At 33.0% G+C, this 22,170-nt stretch overlaps 1 long non-coding RNA gene across 7 annotated transcripts in view; it reads right to left on the bottom strand.

Annotated features, from left to right (window-relative positions):
* LOC143233990 (uncharacterized) overlaps positions 1-22,170 on the bottom strand; it is a 135,579-nt gene that overhangs the window by 61,991 nt on the left and 51,418 nt on the right. For all 7 annotated transcript variants that reach the window (XR_013018466.1, XR_013018460.1, XR_013018459.1 and 4 more), the window contains one exon: positions 2,161-2,319. This is a non-coding gene — a long non-coding RNA (uncharacterized LOC143233990). The remainder of the gene's footprint in view (positions 1-2,160; positions 2,320-22,170) is intronic.

Here is a 22,170-nt window from a genome sequence, read left to right on the forward strand (position 1 = left end):
AGAAATATTTCCATAAACAGTTCCAAAATAAAGAAACCATCGTGGCGGTTTTGCTTATCAAATAACCAAGACGTGATCTTATCCTATTTATAAACTGATCAAGGCTCTGAAAATAGCCGCTGCTAAGAGATCAAATCCTTCCCTTAATGTGAGCTTCCCATAAAAAAAAAATGTTTAATATTTAAACACGAAAACTACCGTGACTTACGGCATGGAAAACAATGGTTAATATAAGCTGTAGCCGCAAAATATTAAATGTTTCTGATTAATAAGTTTAAGATAACATGAAACTCACAGATATAAATATTGACACTATTAAATTTCAAAAATATACACTGCTTTTACTATGATTTGCTCATAACGATGGCTTTTAATACATGTAACTCACAATAATAAAATATTCATCTATCTTTCAAAATGAAGTTCTGAGAGTTCTAAAATGTTTCCATAAAGTCAATTAAAATATAATATGTATCACTTTGTGTCTCGTGCATTTGTGTGTAATAGCATTTACGCAAAACATAAAAATATATGGCTTTAATGTACTGACTGGTTCTGGAAATTTTAATACCAAAAACACGCGCTCTATCACAGGCAGAAACTTAAATATTGCAATATGAGACGAGATCGTTACACGCTAGCCAGTTAATTACTTTTTATTTAATAAGTTTAATATTTTATTAATAACTGGTGTTGTAATTCACTGAATTTCAAAACAGACGTGAAATAACGGTCAAGAAATCTCCGTACTTAATTGTTACAGTAAAACAGAAGAGAAAAGTGTTCATGAGCTCTGAGAAGCCCCCCGCTAGTACAGCGGTATGTCTCCGGATTTACAACGCTAAAATCAGGGGTTCGATTCCCCTCGGTGGGCTGAGCAGATAGCCCTATGTGGCTTTGTTATAAGAAAAATACAAATACATATATAGCTCTGAGAAATAACGCGTATGTGACAGTAAATCATAATAAAACAGTCTCATTTAGATCACAGCTTTCTTAACCGGCCCACTCTCGGTCCATTTTATCTCAATGTGTTCCATAAAGCATGCGTCTTTAGAAAACTATATACTGTTCTACAAACGACCACTATTTTTTTGGGCTATAAATGTTACCATTAAAAGATGGGCCTGGATTGGCCTAGTGATTAGAGTGCTTTGGTTGTGAAATTGATAGTTCATAGTTCGCAGTAGCTGCCACAAGAAACACGCTCCGCACTCCGGGACCATGGATTCCCTGCACGAGTGACGGCCAAGTTCCACCTCTGGATTAATGTAATCCAAGGATTTACGATAAGCACTGTTGCTTACCTGCCTTCGACCTAATCTATCAACTTAAATTTATTGTGGGCTCTGCAGAAATAGTCCATCGTGCAGCTTTAAATAAATCTTCTGAAATAAACAAACAAAGCCATTTTTTTTTTGGGGGGGGTTAACACTGTGGTATTTAAATATTTCATTTTTTAAACAAGCATGAATTTATAAAAATTTCAAACCACTCGAATGAACTTGCATAAGATTGTTTGTTTGCTCATCTCAGAGTATTCATGAAAAGCTATGCAAGGGCCATGTGAGCAAAGTAGTCCCTAATTTTGAATCGATAAATTAGAAAGGAAGCAGTTAGCTAACAGTATCCTTCCTGCAATTCTTGAAATACACTTGTTTGATTTGATTGAATAATAAGATTTTATGATCATCGTTGTAGCACAGTCATTAGCCCAAAACTGCAGGAATTATTCTTCTGGTAAGAAGACGCGAACCATGAATCTTCAGTGTATATTCTCGTCATGCTAACACGCCCAATTCAGACTTTTAGATACAAAAATTATTTTATAGGATAACAGTTGTTAAGATGAAATATGAAGTGCTTGATTTGTTTAAGACACGCGGGTATATATATATATGTATATTCTCTAATGATTAATAAGTTACAAAGTTAGCATTTCAAAAAAATCTCCGATTTTTTGACAGAATTTGACTGTGTAATTAAATAATTGATTTTACTGTGTCTATGCTTACTAATAAAGCTGTAATCTAACTTTATATATATATTTGAAGAATTAGTCAAATTAACAAAATTACTCAAAATTAATACGAATACTAGACTTTTTTCCTAATGCAGTAATGAATTTTGACTAATTACAAAGTAAGTAATTGCCCTTACCTTTATAACAGGCTTAAAGCAGCCTTCTGTAGGGCGGTTGAAATGAACAAAAAAAGTATGGGCGTGTATCCGAGGGGCTTTCTTCGACGACCACGTAATGGTTGCCATGACAACAAAAGACAAATTCGGTATCTTGGTAACCAGCTCTGTACGTCACACCTGAGGAAGCAAATATATAATATAACATATCGAATATAATACTAGCATAATATTCACTGATGGTGGAATGGATTGTGAACATAGTTTATCTTAAGCCAAATGTACAGTCATTTTAAGTTAAAGCATCGAAAGACGAATAAAGAAGTTCAATCACGATGAATCTAAATACGATTTGTTCCTTTTTTTTTTTGTACAAAGATGGTGGACATAGCATGAGTGGCAAATAACACCTGAGGTGCAGATGATGTGAAGCGATTACGTTTAGGTTTTATTTTCGATTTATAGTATCTTGCGAACTCGAAGCCTTCAGCACACGTTGTATCTTTACCAGTACACGTGCTCTTCGTATCCAAAAGCCTGGTGAATTTTTACTTGAGCAACGCTGACTTTAGTGCTAATACAAAATGCTAAATCTTCCGGAGTGAAGAGACGCATTAGGTCTAACCTATGTTATTAAATAGTATTTCAGACACTTCGTTTCAATTACGAGTGAAACTAATCTAATTATGAAGTGATAGGTTAAAAAGGAAGCAGTTTGTCAACACCACCAACTATCGAGTTACTCTTTACTGAAGAATAGTGTGATTGACTGCCACATTAAAATGATCCCATGGATGACAAAAAATAAGCATGTTCAAAGATGGGATTCAAACCCGTGAGCGTCAAACGGAGAGTCGAGTGGTACCTTAATCTCTAAGCCAGACCATTCGTATTGTTCGGCTTCCACAGTAGAATGCTAAATGCCCCCGCTAGTACAGCGGTATGTCTACGGATTTACAACGCTAAAATCAGGGGTTCGATTCCCCTCTGGGGGCTCAGCAGATAGCCTGATGTGGGTTTGATATCAGAAAAACATACATAAATAGAATGCTATTTTGACACACCTCTGATTGAGGGAAAGTGTCAAAAAGAAAGAACCGCAGTCACCTATAACTTAACTCGTTAAATACTTGTTATATCGCAATGTATTAGTAATGACAAAAAAGTAGTGTCTTGAACACAGATAGATATACAAAACTCTAATGAAACTCATGGTTTAACGGAAGATATGCGTAGAAAGGGTAAATAAGATAGGTAAAGTAGCTTACATGGGGTTTACATATATGTATTGTGCGTATAGAATATGCATACTCACAAAGAAGCACGCGTGCATACACAGCTCTCCATATAAACCAATGGCGTTAAGGCAAGTGATATTATTACGTACTAAAGCATATGTTTTACACGAGTGGCTGTATCCACGTCAGTATTATTGTAATTTTCTATACGTGAAACAACCATCTTATGAGCGTCACCAGAAGATAACCAAGATATTTTTTGTTTCTTCTTAGGAAAAACTATCAGAACAACAATCTTTTTGAAGGAGACATTTAAACAGATACTTTTAAGACTTCTGAAATAGACTGTGGTGTAGTACCTCTACGTATATATATATTTGTATGTGTGTTCTTGTATATATATATATATATGTATTGGGCTTTCATGTACACGTGAATTTATATAAGACTGTTCAGTAACAGACGAGGCAAAGTGTGAAATGGTTGTGTTAATAAAAGAGAGATTATACACTGCAGGGTCGACTCATAGCAGTGGAAAAATCTGTTATGGTTGGAAAGGTCAGATTTATATGGTGGGTGTTTACTGTAGCAGTGTCGCCAATTGCTGGGGTACTATTCTGTTGATAAAGGACAAAATTCTACGATGCTAAATCTGGATTGTCATTATTGGCAACAGATAACGAAATTACTTTTTAAAAATTAAGAAAAATAAGAAAGATACACGGAGGAAAGAAGACAGACATTAGGGTCTAAGTAAGAAAAACACGCGCACACTTAAAAATACTCCAAAAAAGAAAACATAAAACTATAACATTTAATTTTAAAACCCTGTTCTTGAAGTTTAAAATTGCAATAAGAATATACACACCGTTGAAATGTCACGAACATGGAACTGATGTCATATAAAGATTTGTAATTCTAAATATAGTTATTTTAAATCAAAAGCCTGTTCTACTGATACATAGAAAAACCACTAAAATAATCGTGCATGCCATTGCACACCATTACATAATACTGTTGAAAAGTTTAGTATGCAGTTAACATTTTCGTCAGTATTTTGTGGCATTCACAGTAGTGTAATATACGGAAAAGTGTATGTGTTTTTCGTATAGCAAAGCCACAAAGGGCTATCTGCTTAGCCCACCGAGGGGAATCGAACCCCTGATTTTAGCGTTGTAAATCTGGAGACATACCGCTGTACTAGCGGGGTGCACAGAAAAGCAAAAGTTTTACTAGGAAATCAGTGCAGATTTTATATTGTTTTTATTTAATCTGTTAGACATCCAGATTATTCTGAAGACAATACTTTGTTGTGTTTTTTTATTCTTCTTGTCTTTGGAGAGGGAAGATTGTTCCCCATAATGATTATGATTACAATAAGAAAACATCCCTAAACTTCTAAAATCAGATTTTCCTAATGGTTTATCTAAAAACCTTGAAATCCATATGTTTCTGATCCTATTTAGGAACGTTTATGTAGAAAAGTTATTTTTATAAATAAAAATATTCTATAAATAAAAAATAGAGTAAACTTAAATGAAACTATATCGTGGCGTTAGTCTAAGCTCAGCACATTTAGGAGTATCGAAGATATAGAACCCAAATGTTGGCTAAATATGACATTTAGCAGCAATTCTTGCTTGATCCAAATCCAAAAACAGTAACAACTAAATTTGGCTCAAAACATTTTAGTTTTAGGATGAAACGCCACCTAAGGTGTTCATAAAAGCCTTTTTATCTTTTCTCCTACTCGTGCTTGATATTAACCCACACTGTTTTAATAAACCACTGACATATAAGCACAGTTTTCTAACCAAACCTTCATGTTGTAACAGAATGAAACAAAGACCTAGTTGGTAACACCATTTAACGAACAATGCTTACTGGAAACATATTGAACGAGTAAATGATGGTAAGATTAATTGTCATTATTTTTGTGACTTAGCTTCGAACAAATATTACTACTGAAAATATAGTCAATTTTTCAAACAGTTTTTTCATCATTTGTCGCCACTCTCGATATGATTTAATAACTACTAATAGAGTAAATATTAAAAGTTGACGTATTACACGAGACTATATCTACATATATTAAAAGTTTAACGTTCTTGGCTTTCCATAAAAAAATACAAATAAGTAGCTGGCTGAGTACATAACAATTTTCATGTTCAATAAACATAGAAATCATTACTTTTCCAACAAACTTCTTTACACGACTAAATATATATAAATGTATCTTACTGAACAAAAATAAAAACAGTTAGTGTTTTATTTTTATTGTCCAATCTAAAATCGCTTTAACAACTAAATATATTATTTAAGCTTTATATTAAAACTTAAATATTCGAGATTGATTGTAAAATATGTTATTTTAATTTTTATTCGCTTGTAAACTACAAGCTGTTGTTTTTGTTTGCTTTTTTTAATTACAATTTTTGTAGTTAATTTAAGGTAAGCCTTCGTCATCTATACTGGCGACTGGGTTATAAGACGTTTCAACATCTGTATAACTGCTTTCATCTGCTTTGAACATAACCATCTGGACACTGGTAAGTGAAATAAGCCGTGTTATTTATTTATTATTGACCTACATCAGAGACTGCAGTTTCCTGCTGGTATTATGAGAGTGTCGGCCGCCTAGAAGATGTGATAGGCAACACCATAGCTCAGTTACTACAGTTAAGTTATAACAGTTATTACAATAACACATTTAGAAGTTTATGTATAAAGCATCCTAATTTACGGGTCTAATGATAAAATTAATACCGTTTTATTTTGATTACTTATTACGTGTGTATATTCTGGACGTGATATATTTTGTTTAGTAAATGTCTATTTCCAAGTTCAATAAAGATAAATAATCATGAATATTAAACTTAGAGAAACAAAAAAGCTTGAACCTGTATGAAAATATGTAGTCATTATTCAATAACTCATGTACAACTGGAAGTAGTGACATTATTTCGTATTTATATAATAACTGTAGTTAGGCGTTCTATTATCATTTAGTGAAATACACATCAAAATGTTTAGACAAACATCAACACGTATCACAACCTGAAATATCGGAAGTATGTCGGTTTCCTTAGTATTTACGTTTCTAAATACAACAGGTGTTCAGAGCAGCTTGGATGTAGTGTAACAATAATAGAATACAGTAATAAAACAATAATTTATAACACTGACTTAAGCTATATTCTTCAATGTTCTTTATATTAATTTCATTATCACTGGTGACTAAAACATATGATGTATCTAACATATTTATTGTTATAAATATATTTTTCACTGAGAACGTGATTTATGGACCTAGGACTAAGCTGACCGCATCTCTTGGGATATTATTTTCATCCCAGCTTAAAACATTAAAATAAACTGAACCGAAATGACAAAGCATTACATATTTTGTTTTACCTTTCAATACATCTGATTAGAATGATATATCAAATTAGTTATATTCATTACTGGGTTAATTTTTAGTTCTGATCCATCTTTGATTGTTTGTTTGTTTTTAAGAGCAGCCCTACACAATGGGCTTCTAACCACATGTATTATACGGGGACGTCCACCAGAGTAGCGTTTGGGATTAGACCTCTATTGTAAAGCTCTGATCCTCGGCAGTTCACTCTCAAATATACAATCCACAAGACTTTCAAATTGTCTACTTTGTGTTTCCACTGATTTCGAAGGGTTACTTTTTATGCCTCTTGAATTCATCGTTTGTGACTGTTATGCCTCTCAAATAAAATATCCTAGAAATGCTACTAGGGTATCGAAACCCTATTCATAGCGTTATAAGTTTTCCCGTGCAATAGAGTCACCGAGGGTTTAATACGTGTAAGCAAGTTGCTATAATCATAAATTAACTGTAAAGTAAGTTTAATCTACAACATAACTTACATCTAATGCGGCCCGACATTGCCAGGTTGTTAAGGTACTCGACTCATAATCCGAGAGCCGCGGGTTCGAATCCCCCTCCCACCAAACATGTTTACCATTATAGGCGTTGGGGTATTATAACGTGACGGTCAATCCCACTATTCGTTGGTAAAAGAGTACCCCAAGTGTCCTCCGCTGCTAAATGAGGGACAGCTAGTGCAGATGGCTCTCGTGTAGCTTTGCGTGAAATTCAAAAAACTAACAATACATCTAATGTGAAAAAGAGCAAACTTTTCTACGAAATCTATAAGCAAGTGAAAGAATTCTGTGATACAAACAACTATTTTAAATATATTTGTGAAGAATTACAACATTTAATAAGATTTATATGTTGTATATTACTGAAAAAGCCGAACATTGCATGTTAATCCTACAAATGTTCCAATAAATTTTGTGCAGATGAGCCTTGAATAAGCTAAACTACAATCCACAGCAATTGCGCGTCAAAAGACTGCATTAGGCCACTACATCACAATATATATATACTTTTTAATTTTTACCTTTTGGGGAAAGAAAAGAAATATGAAATATTATAATTAAACAGTTGGTAACTCTACACCAAATAATAAATCAGGCGCAACCAAAGTTACTATAGGTTAAGTTAACAAGGACTTAAAAACTTGTATATATTCTAAATCTAACTACTAGAAGAAAAAACAAACAAACTTAAAGCTGTTATCTTTTCTCTACCTTCTATATTGAGGTATATTTCATGGCCATCTTGAATATTTGTTACTTTGAAAAATTATTATTGTTAAATTATTTACACAAACTTGGTGTGATCTGTGTAACAATTTGCTTACAACTGATTGCACATCTTACTTGCTGAGTACAACACGTTAACAGTAATAGACTTAGAATCTTTGTTGGCTTAGTAACCTATCTGCTCTGAAATAAATCATCAAAGCTACAAAGAGAAAGAAAATTAAAATTATTACTTGCTTTGTAATAATGACATATAATTTTTAAAGGGTTATATTTAATGTACAAGTTTAAAACTTGTCTAACTTTGACACCCTTAAAAAATGAGTAACTTTGAATGACTAGATAGATTATTGTAAAAAGTATTACACCATGTCTTGATACTAAATGTTAGCTTTAGAGTCTTTCTATTCTGAAATATTAAAAAAAAAACGAACCATCTTTTACATTTCATTATAAAAACGACAATTAGAAATTCCTCTACAGTGATAATAAAGAGATGACTTATAAGCGTTTATTTGCATTTATCAGGCAATTGGTGGCAAAGGACTTCCTTCTAAAAACACTGTTACGCCCTCTGTTAAAACTAACCTTCGGGTATGGTTGACAGACGTTTCTCGGTGTGAAGCTATTCGCTTCAATAAGCCTGAACTTCAACTCTGATAAATATGTTCTGAAATCTGTGAGAAGTACTAACATTACTGGTTAAAATAAATTATATTTGTACATACTGGAATTATTAGTATTCTAAAAGCTTTATTCCTCAACTGATGTCCTTTTGACAATGATACAGATATTTGAAAAAGGAAAATCAGAAGATATTTCATATTTAAAAAAAAAATAATAAGAGTAAAACATTTTCAAATAGCCATTACACGAAGATTAATTTGTCAGTTATATTCATGTTGTTTGTGTTAGAAGTGACAATGTCTTAAATTGTGGTATCAGCAAGTAATTATTCATATTGTTTGTTTTATAAGTGACAATGTCTTAAATTGTGGTATCAGCAAGTAATTATTCATGTTGTTTGTTTCAGAAGTGACAATGTCTTAAATTGTGGTGTCAGCAAGTAATTATTCATGTTGTTTGTTTCAGAAGTGACAATGTCTTAAATTGTGGTATCAGCAAGTAATTATTCATGTTGTTTGTTTCAGAAGTGACAATGTCTTAAATTGTGGTATCAGCAAGTAATTATTCATGTTGTTTGTTTCAGAAGTGACAATGTCTTAAATTGTGGTGTCAGCAAGTAATTATTCATGTTGTTTGTTTCAGAAGTGACAATGTCTTAAATTGTGGTATCAGCAAGTAATTATTCATGTTGTTTGTTTCAGAAGTGACAATGTCTTAAATTGTGGTATCAGCAAGTAATTATTCATGTTGTTTGTTTTAGAAGTGACAATGTCTTAAATTGTGGTATCAGCAAGTAATTATTCATGTTGTTTGTTTCAGAAGTGACAATGTCTTAAATTGTGGTGTCAGCAAGTAATTATTCATGTTGTTTGTTTCAGAAGTGACAATGTCTTAAATTGTGGTATCAGCAAGTAATTATTCATGTTGTTTGTTTCAGAAGTGACAATGTCTTAAATTGTGGTATCAGCAAGTAATTATTCATGTTGTTTGTTTTAGAAGTGACAATGTCTTAAATTGTGGTATCAGCAAGTAATTATTCATGTTGTTTGTTTTAGAAGTGACAATGTCTTAAATTGTTGTATCAGCAAGTAATTATTCATGTTGTTTGTTTTAGAAGTGACAATGTCTTAAATTGTGGTATCAGCAAGTAATTATTCATGTTGTTTGTTTTAGAAGTGACAATGTCTTAAATTGTTGTATCAGCAAGTAATTATTCATGTTGTTTCTTTTAGAAGTGACAATGTCTTAAATTGTGGTATCAGCAAGTAATTTAAACATGTGTTTGAATACAAAAAAAACACCGTAGCTACTAGAAGACGTCAAAACTATTTAATGCTACTAATTATTTGTAAATTTCTACCTTGATGGCATCATGCAAGAATATTTGTTTAATCTGTATGTTCAGAATTAAAAGACCTGTTCCAGCAACAAAGATAACTTCTGGTAATGTGTTTTTTCTTCTAATTTTAATTTTAATTAATTAGTTAAGTATTATTAACAATGTCATAAGAAAGCTCTTAAAATTTCCAAGGAAAACATTATCGAATCGAAAAAGATACAAACATTTCAACTCAACCAAAATAACCAAAGAAAAGGTGCATAATTTTGTCAACCGAGTTATTTGTCCGCACTTAAGTTAATATTTGTTAACGGTTTTAATAACATCATAGTTTATGACCAGACTTACAGATCTATTAACTTCTAGCCATTTAACACTACAAAAACAACTACTAATTAATATAAGCAATGAAAGAAGCATCATTACTTAACTGACAGTTGATTGGACAATTCTTTGATTGACGAAGTATTAACAAACCTTCGGCAGATTATTTAAGAGTATGGACAAACTGGCACAAATATGAAAAAAATTTAAGACTCGAATTGTTCCTGAATTTCTGTTTTTTAACCTGACATAAAAACTGAAATTTTTACAGTTTTCCCTTCTTGCAAAATAAGGAATTTATCTTCTTACTCATTAAACGTGAAACTTCAAACGAAGTTAAGCCTAAAATTTTCTTTGCAACAAAATACTAAAAGTCTGAAACTATACCGAAACGTATAATTGATCTTTAATATAGTAAAGAAAAAAACAAGCGAAATTTTGAAGTACGTTAGTAATTTGCTTTAAATCCCACAATTTGTTTAAAGTATTTTCTAAATGTAAAAGCATAACAAAAATACAGCTTTCAACTAACATTCTTAATACGTGCGAAACTAGGCCAGGCGTGACTAAGCGGTTAAGGTGCTCGACTCTTAATCTGATAGGCGTGGGTTCGAATCTCCATCACACCAAACATGCTCACCCTTTCAGCCATGGGGGCATTATAAGGTGACGTTTAATCCCACTATTCAGTGGTAAAAGAGTAGTCCTTGAGATGGAAGTGGATGATGATGACTATCAGCCTTCCTTCTAGCCTTACACTGCTAAATTAGGGACAGCTAGTGCAGATAGCCCCCGTGTAGCTTTGCGCGAATTTCAAAACAAACCAAACCAATACTGATACAGTAGAATTGTTTATTGTAGTCAGGATTACGAAAATATGACGAACGTGCACAAGCTGTTTGCGGTACTTCACACAGATTATAGATATTTTACTAACATGTCACCGTTAGTAAAGATACCATGATCGTGAAATAAGAGAAGAATCTTTAATAGTTAAATTATTCGCTTCACAACAGATTGCAATTAAAACATTATGTTGCAGAGAATAAGGGAATAAAAACAGGGTTTACTATCCAGAAGGACATAAAACAAATTATTTGGATGAAGGCTGTTTGTATTGTTATGTTTTAGCAACAACCGAAAAATCCACAGAATGAAACTGATTTCAAAATTTAAGCCTCTTAAAACCATACACATTTACATTATATATAAAATAGGCAAAAAGAAACCGTCTGTCTGTTCTATTCTACTATATTGAAATGAAGACTTGAACCATGAACTAGTAGATAGAACTCACGCTAGAGTGCGTGTGTTTAGATAGCATTATAGGGCTATTCTTTAGGTTTGGGAAGACTTACTCAGTTCCTGTCATGAGTAAATAAAAACGATAAAAATCACCACTTTTATGTTTTCCTTACTCAGGTAATCCAAATCCATTAACCGAAATTATGTGAATACCTTTAAGTTAAGAGAAGATCAAAAAATGATAAAGTTTTAATTAATTTAATCAATTAAGACTATAATTTGTATTTAACAAAACCTATTAAAAGTTTTAATGGACTTTTGTTAAATAAATAGAAGTCAGAACGGTACGAGTACAACAAGTAATTTACTATATTTTATAAACTTATATTAAAACAGCTGCTACTAAGCTTTCAGAACAGCCTAAAGATGAATGTGTTAATTACACTACTTGTAGTCATTTCTGTATCCTGTAACCCGGAATAATTCTTTGAAGTAAATTAAATCCCATGATGTATATGTATTTAAAATGCTAAATATCGAGTTTCGATACCTGCGATATGCAGATCATAAATGACCTGTTATGTAGCTTTGTCCTCAACAACAAAACAAACCAATAAACTGATGGTATACGTTTTGTTATAATTATATTAAAACGAAATAAGCTAATATTATCGGGTAGATTAATAGTATAAAACACTGTACCTCCAAAAGGTTGTGGAAAATCCACCAAGTAACATGTGTGCAAACTTCTTCTGAAACTTACACAATTTAAGCTATTGTATAATTTCCAACTATTATAGTTTGTGGTTATCATTGCAATACGTTAATGGAAATATTAACTAAGTTCGTTGAAAGTTATGGACTTTATTAAGTTATTATTAGCTTAATGATAAGAAGTAGAATTCTTGAAACATCTTAGTGTATAATTATGAAATATTTTTATTTAAACTAATTTGTAAGAAGCCGCTTTATAAAGAAAAGATACCTTAGCAGTTTCCATATGTTACTGTCGCCAGGTCGTTATTGTTTTGTATGTGAATTGTTACAGGAAAGACAACTTAGGTGTTACAGGTCCCTTGTTTTATTTTTGTACATTACAGAAAAATTTGTGAATATAACTTTGTCTTCTAAATCTAAAGCAACAAAAAGTGAACGTGTTACTCTTTCTTCTCCAATCTTCTTTAAACTTGTTTAATTTAGGAAACATTAGTATGTATAAGCGGTCCTTCCTTCCAACACAAAGTGCTTTAAACAAAAAGCATACCTCTTCTGAGTCGAGTTTTCACATTCAAATATTTGTTTTAGGCACGCCTTAGTCATAAAGACAGGGTTGTGAGAGGGAGTGTCCAAAACGTTCTGTGTTGACTCACTCAGAAGAACAGCCCCAAAAGAATAATTACCTTCCGGACCACTCGAGCGTAAAAGTTTCATATTATTAAAACTTATACGTGCAAGAAAAAATAAAAGTCTTAGGCTTTAGGTTACGTCAATAAAAGAAAAAATAAGTAATAACAAGTTATTGAAATTTAAATTGTAAAAGCAATGATTCTCAGACGTCGCTGTTTTCTTTTTCGCAACTAACAATGGCCTAACATTGGTTAGGTAAAAGGTAGAAAACTATCTCACACTTCATCAAAAACAGCTTAGATAGGTTTTCGAGCAATTAAAATGACTTTTCGAATCTCAGCAGTTTTTGTACGTGAGAAGAAATTGAAAAGCTTGAAAAGAAACGTTTGCACTAGAAGGCGAATCTTAACGGTGAAGTGTAAAAAAGGTCAATGACATATAAACAGTGGAAATAATCTTCTCAGAGTTAAAAATGTTAGCTGATAAACAGAAAAATAACAATCGTTTTTCGTAATGGAGAAGATAGCATCGGGTTTTTCTTTTTTTCCAAAGAGGCAGTGGTAAGTGTATGGACTTACAACGCTGAAATCCGGCGTTCGATTCCCAACGGATGACACAGCAGATAGTCCAGTGTGAATTCGCTATAAAACCAAAACAACCCTCACTGGGCAGTACAACCTATTTTTTTATAAGATAACTGTATTATGGTAAAAATAATTTTAGTTTTTTATTCAATTTTAATCTTATAGTAGTAGAGTACATATACATGTTTTGTTCCTATGTAGGGTACATATACATGTTGTGTTCCTATTTTTGTCGCATGCAATGTGTACATATTAATAAAAATTAAATTTAGTTCTAGTAATACTGAATGTTTATTAAGACAGACAATGTAATATAACAAATATATATGTTTTTATTCAAAAGAATTTAAGCCCTTGAGGTAGCTTTGTTTATTATAGAATTTTCACCCAGAGCTATACAAAGGGCTGTCTGTTCATAACCATTTCTAATTCTCAACTGGAAGCGTAGAAGAAAAGCAAGCTAGTTAAAGAGAAAGAACCTACCGCCAACCCTTGGGCTATTCTTGTTCGACCGAATAGTGGGACTTAACAGTAGCTCTTACAATACACTCACGGATCCAAACTGATGTATTATTCTCAATAGGACGCGAATAATGAAGTCTTGAGTTCACAGCCTGAGCATTGACTAACCACTAGGTCCACCTGTTCGAACAACAAAAAACTATCCCGAATATCTATTTACCAAAGAGCTATATTCTAATGAAAGCGTTTGGCGTTATTCATGATATTTGGTATTTTCAAATAGAATTACATCTTATGCAGCATACCTGCTTAACATCCAGGTTAAATTACCCGCTGTTCGGTTATAGCTATCCTTAACTTAAAACTGCTGACAGGGGTGAGGATAATTACTTAGCAGCACTCGTCGCTCACAGGGCTAATATTACCTAAAGAGCAGAATTAATTGATACTTTTATGACGCTCAGTTGTAAGTGCATGCAAAGAATGTTCAACGGCATATCGCAGACCCATACGCAGCCCGGAACGTTAACCTCTACAACACGCAAGTCTCCATAGTTTTTAATAAACATAACGAGAAATATCAACTTTTACCAAAAACGTCATAAACAAATTATAACACAATCTGTTTGTTTCAAACGGCAGACAAACAAACTTTAAAATTAGATTCAATGGGGTAACGACATATTTCCCACAAAAAATAAACTTACAGTTTGTTAGATACTATAATAACTTGAACATTTCTCCAAATAATTTAGAATCAAGTTTCCTAGTTTTTAATAAATAAAGAAAACAACAACAGCTTTAGAATAACATCATGTAAATTACATTACCTGATCAAAAGTATAGAGAAATGGTATACACAAAAGCAATACGTAAATAAAATGAAATGAAAGGATATTTAAAACATGAAAACGTCTGTTTATTCTGTTCATGTTCAAAGCATGTTAAGATCGGTTAGATTTGACATTATACTGTCGTAGAAGGAGCAGATAAAAACAAAAATAATGTGCTTGATATTCTTGTTCGCATTGTTTGTTTGTTTTTTGTACTCAAACACAAAGCTACACAATGGAATATCCGTGTTCTTCCCACAAGACTATCGAAACCTGGTTTCTAGCATTGTAAGTTTGTAGACATCACTGTGCCAATGGGGGAAATGTTTTAATTGTATATTTAATGTCAAACACTTTAATAAGACACGTTTTATATTCATTTGTCTGCTTTTAAATGCTTCATTTGTTTGCTCTAGCTATGAAATTCTTGTTACACTTATCACTACTTTAAGAAAAGATATCAGTACTTGAAATTTAAAAAAAGGAAAATCTCAAAACGTAAGCGTGTGAATTGAACACAATCTACTTACGATAAACCTGTGGTGATCTAATACAAAAATTAGTGGGAGAACAGAAGGCTCAGACTCGAACCTAGGTCTGCTTGATGGAAAAGCTGGTGTGCTTCCGTTCGAATCATTTAAATGTTTATTTGCTACGAATTTTGCGCAAAGCTACACGAAGAATATATGTGCTAGCCGTACCTAATTTAGTAGTGAAAAACTAGAGGAAAGGCAGCAAATTATCACCACCCACCACCAACTCTTAGACTACTCTTTTGCCAACGGATAATGTAATTGACCGTAACATTACGACGTCCCTATGGCTGAAAGGGTGAACATGTTTGGTGGGACGGGGATTCAAACCCACGACCGTAGACTGCGAGTCGAGTTCTCTTACCACGACAATTTATTTTTTTTTATAAAGAGTTATCCATGATTTGCTGGCTCCTATGCCATGTGTACTTAATGCGTTATCAGTCAGGGGGATTTAAAATACTGCCTTTATTTTTATTTTCATTGTGTACAATTCCTGTCCTATTGTTGTAGTATTATTCTCTTTTGGTCTATAATCATTCTCTATGACATGGTGGCATTTGCACCGAAATCGGCTTTATGAGGTCTAAATTTTTATTTTTGTTCGTCGAATTGTGTTGTGACTTCTAAATAGTTTTTGACTTTACCAGAATTAAATTCACACTGTAAAAAACAAAGTTCGGACGCTTATTGACTGTTACCGCTTCCAAGGCAGTTTCAGGCATACCAGTTATCTGTTTTTAAGAGGACTAAAGACAAATAGTACATATAGACGTTATCAGTGAGTTACCAGTTTCTTGACTTCTCTAAATCTAAACGGCCAAATTTTTCCCTCCAAACTGCTCGTGCAAGATAATTATCGATAATAAAATGAATTAGAATTTAGATGTGACACAAGCGATATATTTTTATATCAAACATATGTAAGTAAAGTAAACAACAAACTTGGTACAGGATTCTTTCTTTCGAGCCAATAAATACTTTTCATATACATTATGGAAATTATAAATAGACCCTTACAGATACATTACGGAAATTATTAATAATAAACACCTACAAATACATTACGGAAACTTATTGCTTCAATAACACCTACAGATACATTACATAAACTTAATGTTCTAATAAACACCTACAGATACATTACATAAACTTAATGTTCCAATAAACACCTACAGATACATTAAGGTAGCTTAATGTTCCAGTAAAAACCTACAGACATGTTATGGAAACTCTAAGTTCAATAAACACTTTACAGATACGCCACTGGAATACATTTACAAAATACATTATACGACCTTTACGTCCAATAAACACTTTACGTTATTGAAAAAAACATTTACAAGATACATCATAGGAACTTTACGTCCAAAAAGCGCTTTACCAGTTCATTATGGGAACTTCACATTCAATAACCAGTTAACGGATACATCAGTGTAGCTTGAGGCACGAATTATTTTACAGGTATAGTATTCTGACATCACAGTCTTCAAAGACTAATTAGTGGACTATTTTGAGATTTTGCTTATTCATTATATTACAAAATATTTCCAAAAAGTGTTGCTTTGGGTGTGCCACTTCGTTAATGTTCCCAGTCTAGACAGTATCTGCTTTCTTATTGGTATGTCAGGACTAAGTGTTCAACTGGTTAACGTTGTCAACTTGACGACCCGACAGACAAGCTGTTGCTACATGCTTCTTACGACTCTGATTGGTCAGATAGCACGGATGATGAGGCCGTCGGGTCAAGAGCCTTTTTACAGTTTGTCTCAGTTTAGTCTGAAAAGGTGTGGCTTGAAATAGCATGTGCTCTTGACGTGTGTTTTGTTTATGTTATACATGTAAATTTACGGTGAGTTAATCCGTATAATACAGTATATGCTTAACTATTTTTGTTTATTCTACGACTTGTATGTTTGTCTCGGCTGAATATACTTTGATTTGGATTATTTGTTTAAATTTGTGTTGATTGAGACAGTTTCAACTGTAGCCACTAAACTCAAACCTTCATTAACCAAATTCTGCAGATATTCCGTTTTTTTGTGGTGTTTCACACTGGGTCTACTGGTTTGCTGCACAGATAACGTATTATGACTGAAGGCTTATTGAGCATTCTAAACATACAGTGATTTACCTGAAAGCCCACTGGATATTGTCCACACGCGTGGTAATTAAAAGCTTACTGAATGTATTAAATAAAATATTGTCGAACCTTATACAGATACGGTGTATTAAGTAAAAGCTTATTGGATGGCAAGCAGAACCAGTTTCACTAAAAGCTTACTAAATGTTAAACAGATACAGTGTGCCTATTAAACGTTTACTAAAAGTTATACAGATATGATATACTGCCTGTAGGCAGATGAACGTTTCGCAAGTTACAATAATTTACTCCGATGCTTTCTTAAAGAGCCACTGAAGGATCTATAATTACAGAGTAATTCTTTATAACCTGATAACATTTTATAGATTAATGGTTATTGTCGTTGTCGTTGTTTTGAATTAAGCACAAAGCTACACAGTGGGCTATCTGTGCTCTGCCCACCACGGGTATCGAAACCCGGAGTTTAGCGTTGTAAGTCCGCAGACATACCGCTGAGCCACTGGGGATAATAGATTAATGGAATGTTACCCTTTAGATTTACTGTGATGTGATAGTTTGCTTCAAGACTGACTGACTGAACGATCTAAAAATAGATTATATTTCTTCAAGACCGAATAAATGATTTACATGTATGTAATCTGTTGTCTCAAGTGTCCCTGAACATAATACAGACATTGAAAGTTTGCCATAAGTTCCTTCCATGTAAGTCAGGTTTATGTTTTGGCTCGACGACTCCTTCAAGTTATTCAGGTACAACATAATTTATAGTTGTAGACAACTATACGTTTTATGCTGTGTCCGAACCCTTTGAATGTATATACAGATATTACGTTCAAATCATTTTGACGCAGCATAAAATCTTTAAATATAAATTTTCACAGACGTTTTAATACATAAAATATTTGTTCTTTATAACTATTTCTAAATGCTCAACAGAAAAGGTTTAATATTCATTGTTCTCTGAACGTTCAAGTAACAAATGGGTGTTATTAAATGAATACTGTTGTTCTTTCTATAGTATGTGGAATTTTGTTTCCCTGAAAACTTTCCAGACACAAACCTGCTATCGTTCTTTCTTTAAGGCCAATAAATACTTTTCATATGCATTACGGAAATTATCAATAAATACCCACAAATACATTACGAGAACTTACTGCTCCAATAAATTAATTAATCTCTTCAAGAACTGTTTTTGGTATTGGAAAACATTCTGAATGTCCCACACATAATATAGTTAAATCATTTTTCATTGCTCCAGAGAAAGTTGTTTTTTGAGTTCTCAGATCAACCCGTATAGTTTACTCAGCCTTAGAACATTCAACGGAAAGGTTATGTTCGTAAAAAAACAAACAAACTGAAACTAAAGCATGTATATCGAAAGTTTTGTCTTACCACGAATACTTGAACTTTCTGGGTGTTCTGACTCCTTGTCACACAAAGGATTACACGTGGCCTGATCTCCTGCCACTTTTTCCTCTAACATCATGTGTTTGCTTCTTTTCATTTCTGTTTATATTTCCCTGAATTATACATTGAATAATGTCTATAAAACATGTACGTATTACCTTCTCGAAGAACAAATACAGCTGATCAAACATCATTCTTGACGAAATCCGTGAGAAAACGTTGAGTAACGTAAGCTATTATAGTGCAAAACGGATACCATTCAAAATCACCCTACCTTTTTTGTATGACCCATTAATGGCTAACCAAAGAATTCAACAAAATCTGGATATATCTCTCTCAAAAGCATCTAAATAGTGAAGCTAAAACCAACATGAAGGGATAGCACACTTTTCGTTCTAACAAAAAGACCCAGGTTCGAATTCTGGATTTTTTCCACCAAATACAGTCCTTCCAGGTTTTTCTCTGGAAACAGATTTTTTGTTTGCTTTTGAATTTTGCTTAAAGCTACACTAGGGCTGTCTGCCATCCCTAATTTTGAAGTGTAAGACTGGAGGAAAGGTAGCTAGTTGTCACCACCTACTACCAACCCTTGGGCTACTCTTTTTACCAACGATTAATTGGATTGACCGTCACATTATAACACCCCCACCGCTGAAAGGGCGAATATGTTTGTTGTGACGGAGATTCGAACCTGTAACCCTCAGATTACGAGTCGAGTGCTCTAATCACCTGGCCATACCGGGCCCTGAAGATGTAAGTACGAAATATAGAGTAAAAATTGATTAGCAACAATTGAGTAAATACGTAATTAATTAATAAGTTGACTTACGTGCTAGTAGAAACCAACCATTATCATATAAAATAAATGTATTTTTCATTCAATGTTTAACTTACGCCTGGTTTTTCTAAGCATTTTAAAGACATAATTTTCATTGGTATATGATAATTAATATTGTAATTTATATGACGATGTTTTATCTTGTACTGCACCTATAGTTATACATATAGGTTTAATGTCTGATTATGAAAGTTCAATTGAGAACAATATTATTTCTAATTAATAACAGCACCATCATATAAGAAATTCAACTATACGCATATTTGGTTGATTGGTTGGTTGTTTTAGAGCATAGCCACATTTTTATTAATATGCTTCCGTAATGTTACAGCCGTCCCATCATGGGACCCATGTACATTATATAGTATAACAAATACTTTAATTTTTATTATTATTCTTTTTTTTTTAATGTGTAAAACTCATGTTACACTTAATATTTCGTCACTCATTGAACATTTGTTCGAAGGCTGAAACGACACTAACATCGAATAAGATAATTTACAGTATGTTTAATCAGAATGGTCAGTGTATGTTCGTTTGTTTTTGAATTTCGCGCAAAGCAACTCGAGAGCTATCTGCGCTAGCCGTTCATAATTTAACAGTGTAAGACTAGAGAGAAGGCAGCTAGTCATCACCACCCACCGCCAACTCGTGGACTACTTTTTTACCAACGAATAGTGGGATTGACCGTTACATTATAACTCCCACGGCTGAAAGGACGAGCATGTATGGTGCGACGGGGATTCAAACCTGAGATCCTCAGATTACTGGTCGAGATCAGTGTGTGGCTACAACTACAGTGAGCTTCAGTTGTTGTTGTTTATTTAACTAAATATATATTTCATGTGATAGCGTACTAGCTGCATAATACTATGAATCAGGGGCTTAAACACTTTATTTCACAAAACATGCTGCACACTTTGGACGTCATAACTGTGATAATCAGCCTCGTTACTACATGCAAAATCTAACAAAGAAAGAGACGGATGTTGCTCAGCTGTTTACAATTAAAGATAGTTTCGCTAAAGTTTAGGGATATCTGACGTGATTGCTTAGCCGAAGTTTCGACAAAGGTATCGTCCAGGTTAAAATTATCAAATAATGCCAGGGAGGTTTCAATTACTACTTGCTATTCAGTCGAACAAACACTTTTGGCTTGTAAAGCAACATCGTCATTTTGTGCCAGTAAAATAGTGATTTGTAGACATGAGATCCGATAACACAGATACCTCTTTTCGAATCACGATTCGAGTGCCTTAACCACCGGGCCATGCCGAGCCTTCTTGTTAGTAATAAGCACACAAAACATAATCACACATTTCTTTCACTATAGACAAGAACCTACTAAGAGTGTTATTTATATAGGCATTTAATAGTCCTAACTCTGAACTGTGTTTCTAAAATGTTTAATGTAATTACTTTGCTACATGGACTATGTGTGGTTTATAGACAATTCTTTTAATATTTTCCCAGATACATGACAGGACTATTTAATCAGTCAAATGCATTTTTTATCTATGATGCTTCAAATGTACTCAAGTTCTTTCTTGACTTTAGAATACTCTATATGATGTTTTAATCTTCAAATATCATCCTTTCGCTAAGCAGAACATCTGAAGAACAATCAACTTAAAAAACTACTTCCAACAACATTTTAATCCGACGAAAAACAAACATTTCAGTTTTGCCATATTCCCGAGTTGACGATAGACCTTTTTAATGCTTGTCAGGAGCTCCTATCATAGGATGAAGTTAGCAGAATATGAATTTCTATGGAAAGTTAACTGGTGATAGTATGTGAAACAAACGACTTTTAATGTATATGATAAGTAAGTTATATTAGTATTTCGAATGTTCGTTTCATTAACTGTGTTCATTAATTTAGTAACACAAATGATATATTTATTTTTTATTAAGAGAATTATTTTCCAATTTCAGTTTAATACGTGAATTTAGGACTAACTCAAGTTTCCTAAGCTGATGAGATATTATTGGGATACCGACCGAAAATCCCAAATAGCAAGGATCCCAAATTAACGAATCAATAATGCGTTACTATTATTGTAAGTAACAACGGTATATTAAACTAGATACATTCATTGTTAGGGGTATCAGCATTATGCTTTAGAGATTATCATGTTAAAAATTGAGTTTCGATATTCGTGGAGAGCAGATCTCAGATAATCCATATGTATTTTTACGCTTAATAACAAACAAGAAATCATTTTTGGATTAATGTTTACTTGCCATCTATACAGGAAGTTTACTTCGATTAAAAATTAATGGAAAATTTTATAGGTCCATATGGATTTTAGAAAATTACCGTAGCCATCTGGATTGAGTAATCAACACATTGGAAGTTATATGGGAATAGTTTTTTTTAACGTGACAGATATATTGCCGCAACTCAGGTAAAGTGAACAAGAGGCAAGAATGAAACAGAAAAAGTTCCTGATAATTCAGGGGGAAGAGAGAAAATGATAGTAAGAAAAGAAGTCTTAAGCAT

The sequence above is a fragment of the Tachypleus tridentatus genome, chromosome 12 (assembly GCF_004210375.1).
Source record: "Tachypleus tridentatus isolate NWPU-2018 chromosome 12, ASM421037v1, whole genome shotgun sequence".
NCBI lineage: Eukaryota > Metazoa > Arthropoda > Merostomata > Xiphosura > Limulidae > Tachypleus > Tachypleus tridentatus.